General features: G+C 38.2%; 1 long non-coding RNA gene across 2 annotated transcripts in view; it reads left to right on the forward strand.

Moving 5' to 3' along the window:
* Positions 1-15,776, forward strand: part of LOC122349434 — a 40,802-nt gene extending 25,026 nt beyond the window's left edge. The window contains exons 2-4 of one of the 2 annotated variants that reach the window (XR_006251454.1): positions 14,770-14,889; positions 15,015-15,044; positions 15,138-15,776. This is a non-coding gene — a long non-coding RNA (uncharacterized LOC122349434). The remainder of the gene's footprint in view (positions 1-14,769; positions 14,890-15,014; positions 15,045-15,137) is intronic. The other variant, XR_006251453.1, reaches the window with a different exon arrangement.
* The last annotated feature ends 294 nt before the right edge of the window (positions 15,777-16,070 follow it).

The following is a 16,070-nucleotide window of genomic DNA, read 5'->3' on the forward strand; positions in this document are numbered from 1 at the left end:
CTTTGAGTTATTACCCTCACTCTCTCCCTTTGCGGTTTTTAAGTTTTGCCATCCAGGTTTAAAAACATATTGGTGTTTATGCAATGCACTCTATAATGATCCATCATATGGTTAGAGTCTGTGTATAAGTGTGTGTGTGTGTCCCCGGCAAGACATAAATAAGAAGCAATAGGACCATCTGTTTGAATTTCTCTCCGTCTCCCAGGAGATACCCATCTGCTTTTACATTATCCATTACAGTTCACACACATACAGACACACACACACACACACAAATACTACCCCCTCACTGTGACTGGCAACATCACAGCTCTGCTAACACCCCACAACCTCCCAGACACCCTCCACCTCGCTCTATCTCCCTCACACACACACAAACACATACACACAAATCACTCTATCTTCCCTATTTGAGAACACGACACTCATCTCACCCTCCCTGTGTGTGGAGCATGTTCATTTGAAAGCAGATGTCTGGCTTCCTGCTGGCATGCTCGCTGAATTTTCTCTCTTGCCAAAAAAAAAAGTAAAAGGCATTGTGGTGTTATTTTACTGTAGTCACTTCTGATTTGAGGTGTCACCTATATCAGCACGCTGTACACAATGTTTTCAAAGCTGTATTTGCACAGGTCTTGATTAAAGAAAACTTGTCATTGAGAACGTGCATTCTTTGTGTGAGTGTATAAAATGGGGTTAAAAAGTCTGTTAGCACTTGGGAAAGTGGAAAGTGTTACTTTTTTTTATTAATTATATCATGTGTTAAATATATAATGAGAGATACAAGTGTATACACTTATAATTACTACAATTAGAAATAACAAATAAGTACGTTTTTTTTATATATATTTTATCCCCCATCCAAAAAAAAAAAAAAAAAAAAGAAATTTGAGATTTAGTTTCTGGAATTATTCAAAGAGCATGTTTAGACCACTTTGCCTACTGTTCACAAGATCAGTGTCACAAATTTGCTTAATTGATTAGTAACCTAATAATAATAAAGAGTTCTACATTTCATGTACAAATTTGTTTATTTAAATATTTAAAATCCCAGACTATTCTCAGTGTGGTCTGAGACTTCTTTACTCCACCGTGTGTCTGTTTGTGTCTAGATATACATTCATATATACGTGTGTGGGAAAGAAGTTTCAGCTAGTGGACTTTGACGCCCATTCAGATGGACGCAGGTGCTTTTGTGAGGAGTTCATGAGCAGTTCAGAATCTGTGTGGAAACAGCAGTTCTTTGCAACACTTCTCACAGATCCTCTACATCTAACGCATCTCTGCAAGCCAATAATCCCCTTTTCTCCATCCCTGCTTCTCCACCTAGATCAATCCCCGATCGAAACATCAAATAGAACCGTGCTCTCTTACTTCATTTTTAGCCTCCTTCCCATTCCCCCTCCTGCCTTTCCAAAAAAAAAAAAAAAAATCACTTACTAGGTGGTATTAGACAGGCTTGCAAAAGTGTCATTACTAGAGGGACCTTGGGAAAGAGAGGCGAGATAGATTCCTGTCGGTTTGTGGAATATTTCCCGTGCACTAAGCCCTCACGTTAAGAGCGTGGTATTATTGATAAGACCGCCTTCTCCGGACCGTCCCACTGCCAGGGGACTCGGAGAAGAGCAATCCACCCGAGAGCTCTTTCATGTCCGTGTGTGCAGCAGAACAAAGCGAGGATTAATGCACTGTCTTTCATCCAGGGGTGGAGGTGTCAGGAGGTAGGCATCCGGAAAAGAGGTAGCAGTGCCAGAGAGAGTGTCTGGGATGATGTGGCATAACGGAGAAGATCTCGTGAGACCCCGGGCCCCTGGCGGCATTGACTGATGCCTGAAATGACATTCTGGGAGAGTGGAAACTTAAAATGTATTCTCAGACAGATTACACACGCTACAGATCGAGAAAGGCCTGGCACGAATATAAAAAAAACAAAACAACTCGATATATTGTTTTACGATATTTGGGTGCTACAGAGGTGAAAAGTAGCCCCATTTTAACAGATGGCCACACACACAAACAAAAATAAGTCATTGATTGGTGCCGTTTTATAGTTAATGCATTTAAATGTATGCATTCTACGCAAAGCAATTTATATTTGTCAAAGCATGCTTTCGTTCAAATTTTTGTGGTCATCTATATACTGTATACACATTTTTTTTTAATTAATGCTCATTAATTCGTCAAAAGAGACAGTTAAAATATATTTCAAATCTTACATTGCAAATGTATTTTGAGCATGATTTCATCAATGACTTCTGAAAAGTTTACACAAAAATCTGTTTACATTGGTAATAAAAATGTATTGGTAATTCTTAGCAAATCATATTAGAATGATTTCCGAAGGATGTGACACTGAAGAATGAAGTAAAGACTGCTGGAAATTCAGTATTGCCTTCACAGGAATAAATTACCTTTTTGATTTTAGGCTGTTCAAATATTTTAAGTTGTAATAATAATTCACGATTTTACTGATTAAATGCAACCTTGGTGAGCTAAACGAACTTCCTTGAACCACAAACGTCGAACCACATTTTAAATTGTTTCAGTTCATAACTATAACAAAAACAAATAGGAACCTACTGTATAAGACATAATGTAGTTTTAACATTGTGAATAGCTTGTGACAAATCAGTGTAATATTAGATGTTTTTTTTTTTTTTGTCAATTTACAGGGGTTTAATCTGTATTTTCAAAGTTGTGAGCAGACAGTGCACACCTGTGTTTCAGCTTCAGAGTTGTCAGTCAACAGGCACTGACAAAATAAATCCTTTGTAGAGGCAAACCCCGGCCTGATTCTAAGCGGAAGCACAGATATGGAGGAAATCATGCTTCATCCATACAGGCGGTTCATAAGTAGATTACCTTTTGTAATTCGTTTTGTTACAGCAGTCAATAAGCGCCCAATGCAAATGCGGTTCATTTGTATCTGAATTGATGTCCTGTCCCCATTAGCTTATGCCTTTAATGCATTCTGCTACATTAGTGAATAGACCTTAGCCGGATTAATCACAAGTTCATTGGGATCATTTGCTTTCCTGCTGCCTAATCGAATCTCTGACATTGGTAATAAGGGCAAATCTCACCTGTCTCCTCAGCCTCTCACAAACAAACAAGAGTGATTCTGACTGCCGACTCCCGATCCGTTTCCATTATTCCCTTCCAACAACATTTTAACATTGATTTTTGACACACAGACACAAAGAATGATATCAGAGTATGACTTAAGTGATTCCTGCAGCTGTTTGTCATTGTTTGTGTTGTCGTGCTTTATTCCGAATTTGATATTCAGGTGGACATGTGCTGCCTGGAGTTGAAGTAGCACTTAGTGTCTCTTATCAGACTCTCTTGCACCGAGTGTTATAATTAATGACTTTTATGTCTGGAGAATAAAAACCTCTAAATAGGCTGCTCCCACATTATTTATTTAGGGCTAATTAATTAAAGTGGACCTGTATTGAATTCAACAAGGCAAGAGAAAAAAATGAGGGCGGGAGAAAAAGAATCGGAAAGAGAGAAAGAAGGTCCCTTACCTCGCGGAGATGAAGCATCTCAGTTTGCAGCGACTGTCTTTATAGCGCTTGAAGAGATGCTCGGGGCAAAGTACATTTGAAAGTGGGCAACGATATGCCCTGCTCACTCTAAGGTGCCTGATATTTGTGCTTAGCTTAGCCTTAACTAATCGGTGTTGCAAACAATGACATGTATCCACTTTATTCCTGTTGTAAAAATGGATGCCGCCATTTGTAAATTCTATGGGTACAGCTTCCGGTCTCGCCAGCATGTAGCTATTGTTAGCTGTACAAAAGCTAAAATAAAATTTAGCTGCTTGATTATTAAAAATGGCTGTGTCTTAACATATTATTTGAATCGTAATTATGAAGATAAATTATGTTGTTATTTACCTATGGCGTCTACCGAACCGAAGCCTCACCCATAGGCTCACGTTGAGGAAAAAGATGAATACATTCATAGCTGTTCAGATTGTTGTAGTGAATAAAACATGTTACATTAAGTATGTTACAGTGAGATCTCATTAGTTATGTCAATGTTAAGTCAGTGTTTTTTAAAACAAGTTTAGTTATTTAATATTTATTTAAATGAGCAATACATTCGGTTGCAGTATTTATTTGGGTTTTTATTGTCCAGTAGCTTATTGTCAGGCCTATTATTAACATATTGGCTGTTTATTAATGCTTATAAAGCTCATTCTGTATGACCATATTCTACATCCCTAATCCTGCCTAATACCTAAACCTAACAACTATCTCACTGATTATTAATAACGGTGCATTTTCACTACAGAATCAAATCCGCCCTCAGTGCTTTTAGCAATGTTGCAACGTCACTGCTTTTGTGTTGAAGTTAGGGTAGAGCAAGCCTCTATAAACAATGTTTACACCCATTTTCCATTTCATCATCTTCTTTTCACAGAGGTTGGTTGCCCCAACCTGATCTTACAGCAATTCATACATATTTTACGAGGTGGCTAATTTGTACGGCCTCATATGATTTTTGCTAAATTATATGAATTTTATGAGTAGCCGGTTTGTATGGGCTACTCACTGGGGTGAGAAAGCATTTTTCAGGGCCAACTCTGACACCGATTATTAAGTAGATTATTAATATTAAGTAGACGGATTACCAGTAAAAAGGCCTGGTGTTAAAATGGAAAGTTAATGTCAAAATTAAGAATAACAAGCTGATAATCAGTTAGACTGATAATTGTAAAGTGTTACCAATATGTCATTAACTTAAATTTCTGTTTTGCTTTTGGTAAAATGAACACGTATAGAAATTTATAAGGGATTCTTGATATTGTTTATTTATTGGGTGTAGCTGGTCAGTTAGGAAAGTCTTGTAAGACCTTAAATAACTTGCCTTAGCTCCATCATATGGTCACTTTTATGATGCAATTCAGTTGTTCATCACACCCTCACCATTTTTTGACTTTTACAGGATCAAATGCTTTTATTTCTTCTGCACGGTTTACATTTTTCTTACTTAGTGTGGTTATTTTACATTATTGTGGATATTTACAGCAACACAGATTTTCCAAAATGGTCCCACACACGGTGTAGTGCTAATATGCCAATTTGCTACTGCGCATTGAGACTCGTGTTGTGAATTATTCGGGTCATTTCAGTGCGTGATTTGGACTAAGCAGTTGAATCAATGAGCCTCTCTCTGATGCTCTCTGTGAGGCCTGCTCTCTAATGGCAGTTATAATGGCCGAGCGGCGGAGCCAGGCGGCAGTGTTTTATGCGTTATGGTCATGCTTGGTGGATGCTTTTGGGCAGGGAGAGAGTGTGTCTGGAATAAAACGGTCTGTGTATTGTAACTCACAAGACCATTGAGAACATGACCAGGAATAACTACAAAACCGCTTGCTTCTTGCCCATTACACCCCAAGGCCTTTGCATTACTGACACTTAATAACCAATCAGAATCAACGATCAGTGGCAGTCATGTCAGATTCTACTGAGATTTCCTACGGAGAATTTTATCCTTGGAATCGCGGATAGGAAATCTGTGTCTATAACCTTTTGCTCTGCTAAATAACTGCCAAGCATATCTCTTAATGTACAGTATGGTTTTTGTCCTCACTTTTTAGACTTAGACTTCCAATTTTCATAATTATTTTAATTATTACTGAAATGACCTACTGAATGTAAAACCTTTTTTATATTTAAATTATTTAACAGTACTTTACCAAACCCGTTTTTATTATATTTTTTCCCCATTTTTATCAATTCCATCCATGCCCATTCAGAATTTTTGCGTAATCTTACTCGCATGTTTTCATTATGTTGTGTGGTTTTATGTTATGTGTGTGGTATCTTTTTAAGCAACAACCTCCCTAACAACATCTTCCATTGTAAAAGCAGCCATTGCCCATAACCCTCCAATCAGTGCTGTGGGTTCCCTTTGTTTTAAAACCAGTCGACCATCTCCCTTCTTTTTGGCCTGCATGCCTTCCACATCCATCAGCCTAATGGAGGCACAGGAGAAGCTCACGGTCCAGGAGCAGCTTAGGAGACGTGCAAAGAAAACAAGGCCACTTTGACCCTCTAAAAATCACCATCAATAACCTCTAGTCAAATGATGTCATAGTTAAGTGTGTGGTGTTGTGTTGACACACCGGCCTGACTGGGTGACACACACATATACTCTCACACGCAGGTCTGCCTGATGAAAGATGGAACTGGAAAATCCGAACACTAACGCATCAGTCAGTGGAAAATATTTCAAAGTAATCTCTACATGTTTATGCACACACGCATGCTCCGAACACAATAACACAGACACACAGGAACTACCAAGTTCTGCCATCCGACATTAATACAAATGAAATAGTCTTTTTTTATTTTCCCTTAGTATTCATTTAATGTATACATACGTGTGTGTACACTGTACATACATTTGTAATATTATTTGTAAAAAAAAAATATATGTGTGTATGTGTGTGTGTATATATATATATGTATATGTATATGTATATGTGTATATATGTATATATATGTGTGTGTGTGTGTGTGTATATATATATATATATATATATATATATATATATATATATATATATATATATATATATATATACACACACCCACACACAAAGTAAAAAGATGATATCTTTCTCATTTTCTTGTTCTCTTTCTCGCAGTTCTGAGAGAAAATGAAGAAAATGATAATGAGATGTTTTAATGATGGCTGACTTTGACTCAAGCTATGTATAATTCATAATAATTGATTGCCCCTGTTTTAAAGGAATACCTTTTCCCATGAAAAATGATCCCATTAGTGAGTGTTTAATCCAATCAAAGCTGTCAAAACACACAGGTTCAATTCTATTCTCCACTCTGTTCATCGTCATAAGCGCCTTAGATTGATCACCCTCATTTCACCATTGCATTTGGATGTGACATTTCATTCATAATTTTGCCGTTTTTTTCCCCAGTTGATCCATTTTTTACATTTTACTAGCTTGAGGGAGATTGTAGCTAAATCACTTCTAAAGATACATTTTCATGCATCTTTTGCATCTTTTCATCAAGGTACTATTCATCTTAAATCTGCTGAATCTTTGCTTGGCTTGAAAGGTTTTATAACATTCTGTGGACCAGTACAAACAGGTATTTTCCATTAGAGGTGGAGGATTTCAAATGCTAATCTAATTCACTTTTGTGTGTGTGTGTGTGTGTGTGTGTGTGTGTGTGTGTGTGTGTGTGTGTGTGTGTGTGTGTGTGTTGGTTAAATGCTACATGGAAAAACTGAGTGTCTTTCATTAAAAAAAAGAAGTTCCATGATAAATCTGAAAGAGCTGCCCTCATAATTAGTTTCTTGTCTCTGAGAGTATATTATTAGATGTAAAACTTGCATTTCTCTGGATTTCCTTTGTGTGTGTGTATGTGTGTGTGCATATTAGTGCTTAGGCCTTTGTCTTTATTGCCTTTGATCGCGCTCTTCCCTCTATCAAATCTCACCCGTGCTGTCTTTTAACAATGCAACCTATATTTCAAGCACACTCTGTGATCAATACCTGTTAAGAGAGGTGTGGGAATGTAATAACACCGTGATTCATGTGTTTTAGACTCCGGCTTTATTTACTATCCTCCATCTATGTCCTTTGTTTGGTGCTGGTGTTTTAACTCACTCAGAAATTGATTGGTACACAAGGTAATCAGGCACGTATGATCAGATGGAAAGTAATGTTTCCCTGTTCATCAGGCTGTATTGCGGGCAAATTACAGCTTAGTCCTGACCTTTGGGCTTGAAATTTTTGACACGAACATGTTTACGATTTGTGTGTTGCCGTTTCTCGGTAAATGCATTACACGAATGCCTCCCAGACAGACAACAGGAACAAACTATGCCGTTTACATGTGATTTAATATTGCTAATAAATTCTAAACCCTGTTTTTGACCCGGTCATAATTGTTTTAACCCGTTTACCTGGTCTTACACTGCAGCTGAAGATCATTACTTATTTGATTGAGTCTGGATCACATCATATTAGAACATGGCAATAATGCTGGATTTGTTTTTAAGTCAATCATCTTGGCAACCGCGATGAAGTAGCGTTGCGTTGGATTAAGACGGTGAGTTATGGTATAGTTTGCGTGAAGATTTGTGACTGTTGTGCGTGGCACACTGTCCGACCGGGCAATTCTGATAAATAAGAATCGAATTTAGTAGCAGCTTTGACACGTTGATTGATAAAAAAGCTCATGGCTAAAGCCTCCCTTCTCTCCCATCTTATTCAGCTCGCGTCAAATGGTTTAAAAATCAATATTGGCCTTGTACACAAGCATCTGTGTCGGTGCTCTGGGGAGGAAAAAAAAAAGGAAAGAAAAGAAAAGCAGGGAAAGAAAAACACCTGCTCTCACCATGATGATTACTAATTTTTCCTGTCAGAGATGTTTGAAGACAAAATAATCATTGTGCGTATGGTTTGAGGGCAGGAGAGATTATTGTGTGATCCATTCAGATATCCGGTGAGAGAGGAAATCGCCCCAAAGCAGATGGATTGAGCTGTTGGGTAATACGTCAGAGAGCTGAGGAAATAACTCAATGAATAGACACAATAGAAACCACACAAACCCGTTTTATTACCGCAAGAAGCTGAGCAAAATGCTTTTTATTGTTGAAAAAGGCCAACTAGAAAAAACTCACACTCAAATGCAGTACATTTTAGAATGATCCTCTTTCAGTAGTTTAACTTTTCTAGTAAGCATTGAGTCATTTTCAAACGTTCTTTCCATTTAAGAATGTCGTTTCGGTATACATTTCTTTTTTTAATGGCGTTTTTGGTTTTCCTTGATTTCTTTTCATGGTTGTCAATGTGCTTTCTAGAGTTGGCGTTTGCATTTGCCAATAAGAAACTTTCAGCTTGTTTAATTATTATCCTTCTTTTTATGGCACAATGTAGTAATCTGGCACAGTGGCATTGCATAAAGTGGTTCGACATATCAAAAGTGTGTCTAGCCCAACGGCAGACTTCGCTTGGGGGTTTAACCCTGCATCTGTTTTGACCACTTGATGACACATATGGCTCGTTGTGGTAGAGAGGTCTTCCAGGGTCTGGTCGAAACACCAGAGGCCCCCGCTTTCACTGCTGGACACGGGTCCTCAGGGGCCGGGGGGGTTGGAGCCTGTGGATAGAGAGATGAGTTGTGGATTATGTGTGAATGTAATGGATGGGCCTGTCTGAAGGAGAATGGCTTCAATCAGGAGTGACTTAATGATGATGGGCTGCTTGGTTTTGACAGTGACAGACAATCGATCCCCTCAGTGTTGGATGACAAACCGTTTTTGTGAATTTAAATGCTTGGCTCCTATTAATTTAAAAAACGTAACGGTATAATATGTGAATGACAGCGCTCTGCCCTCTGAGGAAGAACTCTGTTCTTCCCTCATCCATCTTTTTAGGGTTTTTTTTTTTTTTTTTTTTTTTTTCCAAAATGGAATACATATGACTAATTCACGGAGGAGAAAGCTGAGAACACGTTGTGTATATATATATGAGTGTGTGTTCTCTACCGCCTCAATAAATAACTCTTTTGCTCAATAAATAACTTTGATGATGTTTATGAAAAGTAATGGCTATTTATGAGGGGGCCGTTAGGCTTTTGAAACCGGCGGACACGCAGGGGGGAACCAGGCAGGCCGTGATTGTAATGAGTTTATTGAAATTAAAGTTGAAACCGCTTTGGTTATTACAGTTAACCTGTCTACGCTGCCGGGCTCTGTCATAAAACATGCGTCTGCCGCACACTTTCGCGTCGACTTCTGCAACCTTTAATGGAAAGCTGAGATGTTCATGTAGAGTGTTTATCAGACTGACTGTCTGTGCCCCGAGGACAACCCTCCATTGAAACACTATACACATCATAACGCTGTCTCGTCCCTTGTATGGAGCTCGTCCAACCCCTAATGGCTTGGAAATATTTATTTATTATCCTCTCGCTGCTGGAATGGAAACTCAATTGGACTTGTGTGATGCGGCTTTGCGCATTATGTTCCACAAACATGGTAATGAAAAATGAAAAGCATATTTAGCTATAATTGGCACTTGGGATATTTGCCAGATTGTGTTTCCTAAGTAAATGCTGAGACTGATGTGATGCCTGCTTACAGTTGCCACAGACCAAATGAACGCACGTGAGGATCAGTAGGCCGTCATAAATCGAAGCAGGCAGAATTGTTCAAGCCTTTAGGTATGTGTTCACTGTTGGACAGTGGGCCACTGAGGAGAATACAATCACCAAAATTTTCCTCCTCATTTGTAAGAGTGAACCAGGAAGTACCTTCTCACTCAGCACTCAATTAGCCTGAAGTGTAATGGTGCAGCAAGGGAAAAAAAAAATTATAATTGTTGCAGAATTCCCCTGCAGCGTTTGCGTGTTTGTTTTAGGAAAGCGAGATTATAGTTTTGGAGGCTATTTTTGCAGCTGTCTATGCAAAGAACCGATATGAGGAAAAGGAGGGGCCATTTATTAAATGTCAAGGGTCACGACACAAAATGGTACTTATTTGATGATGTGGTTTAACAACTGAGAACAAACAAAAGAGTTAATAATTATTATGAGTTTTAATATATTTTTAAATGGGTAAACAATTTTGCTTTGCATTGTGTTGTGCTGATTTTGCCGTGTTGTGAAAATTTCCGAGCGGTTCACAGGCATATTCCAAATCAAAGCGATCATCCTTGTGCATTCCAAACGACTACAAATTTTACTAACAATTTGGTCAAAGCAGGTCTGTAAACACTTTAATGTTAACGGGCCAGCGGAATGCGGTCATTAGGCAAAATTTTCAAAAGATGACTCTTTATTTCTCAAGACGATGTAAATGAAGACTCCTGGCTGAGGAATAAGCCTGATCCTAGGTGGTAGATATGGCTTTATTTCCTGTAGCAGGAAAACAATGACTTATCCATAGCTGCAGGGACGGCCATTTCTCACGCGGTGACATCGTCATCAATCATAAGAATTCGGCAACTCTCGGAGTGGAGCGGGGAAGAGCTCCGTCACAATTCTGAAACATCTGAGTCCCACTGTACTCATCTGCACAGCCTTAATGCAGCCCACTATTAATGAAAAAATAACATATCAAAGAATACAAATGAGTGCTGTAGGACTGCAAGTGCTTCAGAAATGGAGAGATAATTAGACTGTCTGCTGCAGATTGATGGATGCGCAGTAATTGCCTTTGTGTTATTATTTCAGGTCCAGACAAAAAGAAAACGTACTTCTCTTGTCTTCTCACTATTGAAATTCATTAATCTCATTAATGTGTGGAATTAATATCATTTTATCAGACATTCCAGAACTGCTGGATGTGTGTGCAGCTACGCTCGCGATCCACAGACTGATCAATCACGAGCTGCTCACATCTGTGTTTCTGTGGCTTTGTGATTGTATGAATGAGTTGGCATGTTTATTCGGTTTGGCAGCTCTGGGTTGGTTTGTTAGCAGGTGAGCAGCATGTTTTCTAACTATATTTGGTACTTTTTGTGTATGATTTCTTGTTAATTCAACACGGGCTGCCTAAAGGATTGATTACAGCTGTCTAGGAAAACACCTGCTGTAAATACACCTGTTTGGCATACATACTGTACATAATGGCCTGTACAGCTGCAGGCTTGTTTTAACTGGCTTTTTACTGTAACCTGTGTTTGTTAAACACTCCTGTTCAAAAGCTCAGGCTCAGATGTCACGTTGTTATTTTTACTAAATATTTCTAGTTCAAATAAATGCTGCCCTTTTGAAGTTTCTACTTGTCATAAAGCCTTGTGTCTCAGTTTACGCAAAAATATTAAGCAGCAAATATTAAGCAATGTTGTCAACATTGATAATAATGAGAACTATTTTCTTAAGCATCAAATTAGCATATTTAAATGATCCTGATTTTGTGATGCTGGAGCAAATATTGCTCTATCAGGAATAATTGTGTTTTACAATTTATTAAAATAGAAAACTTAAGTAGAACTTTTGTCTTAAGCAGTAACCAAATCTATTCTCACTTTGTTAAACCGTAGATAAGACATTGGGGTTTTAAAGTGCTTATGTCTTATGTAGGGCCTTATGAAATCCATTTCATTTTTTCCCAAAATTGTTTTATTTTTTTTATTTTATTTCATTTTTATTTACTATTAATATTAAAACATGAAAAAAAGTGTTTTGTTTGATTATGATGTTGTGTGGTTCCCTGAAAATAATTGCACCCCTAGAATGTTTGTCAGCCAATCAGATTCAAGCATTCAACAACCCCGTAGTATAATTAAAAAAGAATAATAATTATCCATTTCAAAATGCTCTTTTTTTTTTTACTTTCTGTCCTTCTCTTAGTGGCCTTGAAATGTATTTAATTTCTTCTAATTATTCTTTTAATTGTTGTTATTTTTTATTTCGATTCAGTTTTAATGGTTATATTACATTTTAGTAAACAAACAGCATGTCTATTGAATTTAAATCATGTGCTACAAATAATGAAAATGAAAAGTGCCATGTCAAATAGTACTTTTGTAGTTTAATATCCAGTGAGAGAGAGTTTAATAACCTGATAATTAACCCGGCTGGCTTCTCGTTTCCCAATCACGCAATTATCCAACCAGAGCAAGAGAAGCCTACTATAAATTCACACATGCCTCTTACCTCGATATCTCGTTCATAGCGTCCCTCCACCACCCCAATCTCCATTCCTCCTAGTTGTACTATTCCCTCTCAGGGGGGTGGCACTCAGGGATCGGGTCGGACGCAGAGCCCTGTCCGCTTTTTACGGACAAAAGGAAAAAACTCCGGACTCAGTAGTCCACCGAGTTCCGAGCCCTCTCTCTGACAGCACGCCAAACACGCTTACTTTTACCGTTACTATGATTAATTATATGTAAGTGCGAACTCGTGAAATGCTTTTATTTATTCATCCAAAATTTGACAAAAGTTCTGTGACATTCCGTGTTATGCTGTAAGTTCCCTGTGTATTACTGGATTCTGTGATTCCTTACATGTTTTTGTGCATTGCGGAAATTGTTTATATTTTAGATCTTGAATTTGAACTTGGGATGCCTGTAGCGCAACCACCCTCTATGTTGGCACACTGCCCAAAAGACTATCGGCGCCAAAGTATTCTAGGCTTACGATAACAGCAGCTTACCACCGTAGATATCTGGTAGAATCTGATTAGGATGTGTAGTAGATGTAATCCCTCGTGATAAAACTAAAATGTATTTCACACAACAGTCAGCGGCAATTAATTGATAATGTTTATGCAAGTAGACAAGTTCTGCTGCTCAGTGAAGTTCCAGGCTAGATGGTTCGGTTGATCTCTTTATCCACGCGAGTGGACTTGCTGTCTGTTACTCATTGCTCTTCTGCTGGAGAAACACAGGGCGCTGGACGGAGCTCTATCGCAGTGACACGGGCTGATTGAGTGCTGTGACTGCAGGCCATATCTAGCATGTCAGCGGTCACAGCAGCTCCTGTGATTTAGTGCGGAGAAGCATGTCGGGTGAAGGGGGGATTGTGAGGTGTGTGGTGTCAAACAGGCCTTGGGTTGTAAGTTATTTCAGGGTTAGCCGAGGTATGGCGCAGAATAAAATGAGTCTCCGTTTAGCCGTCTTCTCATTGCTGTTAATAACCAATTTTTACAAATGCATTGCGGGTTTTAGCCTTGGAAATGGAAGTGATCAAAGCAAAGCAAGTTAAATGTGAAGTGATGTGGCTGTTATATCATCTTCTGGCATCTGCTGTGATAGCTCTAAGTGTTTACTGTATAAAAACTGACCCAGGAAAGACTAGTACTGTACGTGTGCATGTAAAAAATATTCAAAAAAAATAATTTAATAATTACTTAGTATACCTGTTACACACACATTCATAATAATAATAATAATCATCTTCATCATCATTACCATTTTAATAAGAACAGAGACCAAACCTAAAATTGAATTAAAAAAAAAAATCACAAAAAAAAAGTGTTGCACATAATGCAGTTTTTAAATTAACTTCTTATACTCTTTCTATTTGTTGCTGAAGTAGACTACTGTACATTGCCCTACACGTTGGATTTTATAAGATTGTTTCATAACAGATTTATTTAAACATACATTAAATAATTAAGGCACCACTAACAAGTATTGTAAAGTATGAGTTCATGGTGTAATATTTAAAATTTTTCTAGTGAACTAGCAAGCCGTGGACACTGATGACTAAATGAAATGCTGCGTGACATTTAGTTTTTACGTCTTCCTGCGGTTGAAACCTTGATTGAGGCATGAGACGTGCATTCATGTTTATCTCCCATTTAAACAAGCAGTAAAAAGGATGGCGCTTGGCGCTGCCGGCTGAGCTGCGGCGCTAATACAGCTGTCTGTCATGCCACATCAAAGAGCGTCAGTACGGCATTGTTTGAATTTCCTGAAAAAATGGAGACTTTGTTTCATAACAACAGTAACGGTATCTAAAAATGTGATTATTTGAACTGCTGCTAACAAAATGTAATGCGTTTAAAGAGTTACTCCACCGCAGAATGAAAATTGTCATTAATCACTTACCTCCGAGTCGTTTCCCAAAGCTTAGTTTCGTCCTCGAACACGCAATTAAAGATATTTTGGATGAAAATTGTGAGGCTTGCGACTGTCCTACAGTCCAGATTCCAGAAAACAATTTTCATTTTGTGGTGGAGTAACCTTTAACTATAAGTGATTTTCTGAATAATATCATAGTCTATATAACTTTTTTTAAACAGTCTCTGAACATTGTTTATCTGCAGGTAATGGGGACATGCAGTAACGGATGGCAGGGTACCATGACACACACATCCCATCCTTGGACAGGTGTTTCAGTTTGCCAATGAGAGGAAATGGGATCTTTACACCCAATTTGAAGTGAAGTGAGTGTGCGTTTACATGGAGGATATCCCGTGACCCTAGTGTAATGGCTTGCAGACTACAGGTGGGCTTGCTCCTGAGTGGCACTGATGGGCCATATAAACACACTCTATCTTCTCTCCTACAGGCTTTCTTCAACTCTGAACACTGCTGATGGGTTAGTACACCGTTTAAGTCACAACATTGGAAATGAAAAGTTTAACCGGAATGTTGCTTGCGTCTTTTGGATGAAAAATAACCTCACAAATAGTTTGATTTCAGGCCAAGTGTCGACGTTCAGCTGCAGAATGCGAGTGTCAGTTTTGTTTGGAGTGCGAAGACTCATGTTCACACGCAGTTTGGTGATGAAAGACATGATTGACAATCACATTCTATAGGTGTAGGGAGGTTTAAATGTTTACATTAGCCAGGTTTGAAGAGCTCATACAGTATGCGCTGTTTGAATTAGACAAATGTCTACGACTTTTCATGTTATCGACGTGAAGAATGTATGGTATGAGCAGCATGCTTCACAAGTTTCTCTTTTGCGGGCAATTACTAATGTTAAGGCTGCTGTCAGCCCCTGTCAGGTTATAAAAATGTTTTGAATAGCTGTAGCGCGATTGCCAAGCAAAACAAAATTCATATTGAGCATCTGGCCGCATAAGAAAAAAAGTGGGCGTACAAAAGTCATGTTCATGGGTTTGGGGTTGGTAAGATTTTAATGTTCATTAATGAAGTCGGTTATGTTCACAAATCCGTAATTTCATAATAAATAAAATTATGTATTTCAGTTTTGTTTGTTACAGTGTATGTAAATGTCTTCAAAACGATATATAATTGTGTATGCGTGTTAGCGCTATCAAATGATTAGTCGTGATTAATCACATTGAAAATAAGTATTTGTTTGCACATGTGTAAGTATACATACACAAATTCATATATTTACGAAAAAACTAGTTATAATTGTTTTACATATATATTTATCTAAAATAGAAACTATATGTATATAAATACATACATATATGAACCAGGGGTTAGCGCATTCAGTCCTGGAGGGTTTAGCTCCAACTTGCCTCAACATAACACGCCACCCTTGAAGTTTCACATATACCAAGCAAGACCTTGATTAGCTGCTTCAGGTGTGTTTGATTAGGGTTAAAGTTAAACTCTGCAGGACACTGGCCCTCCAGGAACAAGTTTG

Source organism: Puntigrus tetrazona, chromosome 7, assembly GCF_018831695.1.
Source record: "Puntigrus tetrazona isolate hp1 chromosome 7, ASM1883169v1, whole genome shotgun sequence".
NCBI classification, from domain to species: Eukaryota; Metazoa; Chordata; class Actinopteri; order Cypriniformes; family Cyprinidae; genus Puntigrus; species Puntigrus tetrazona.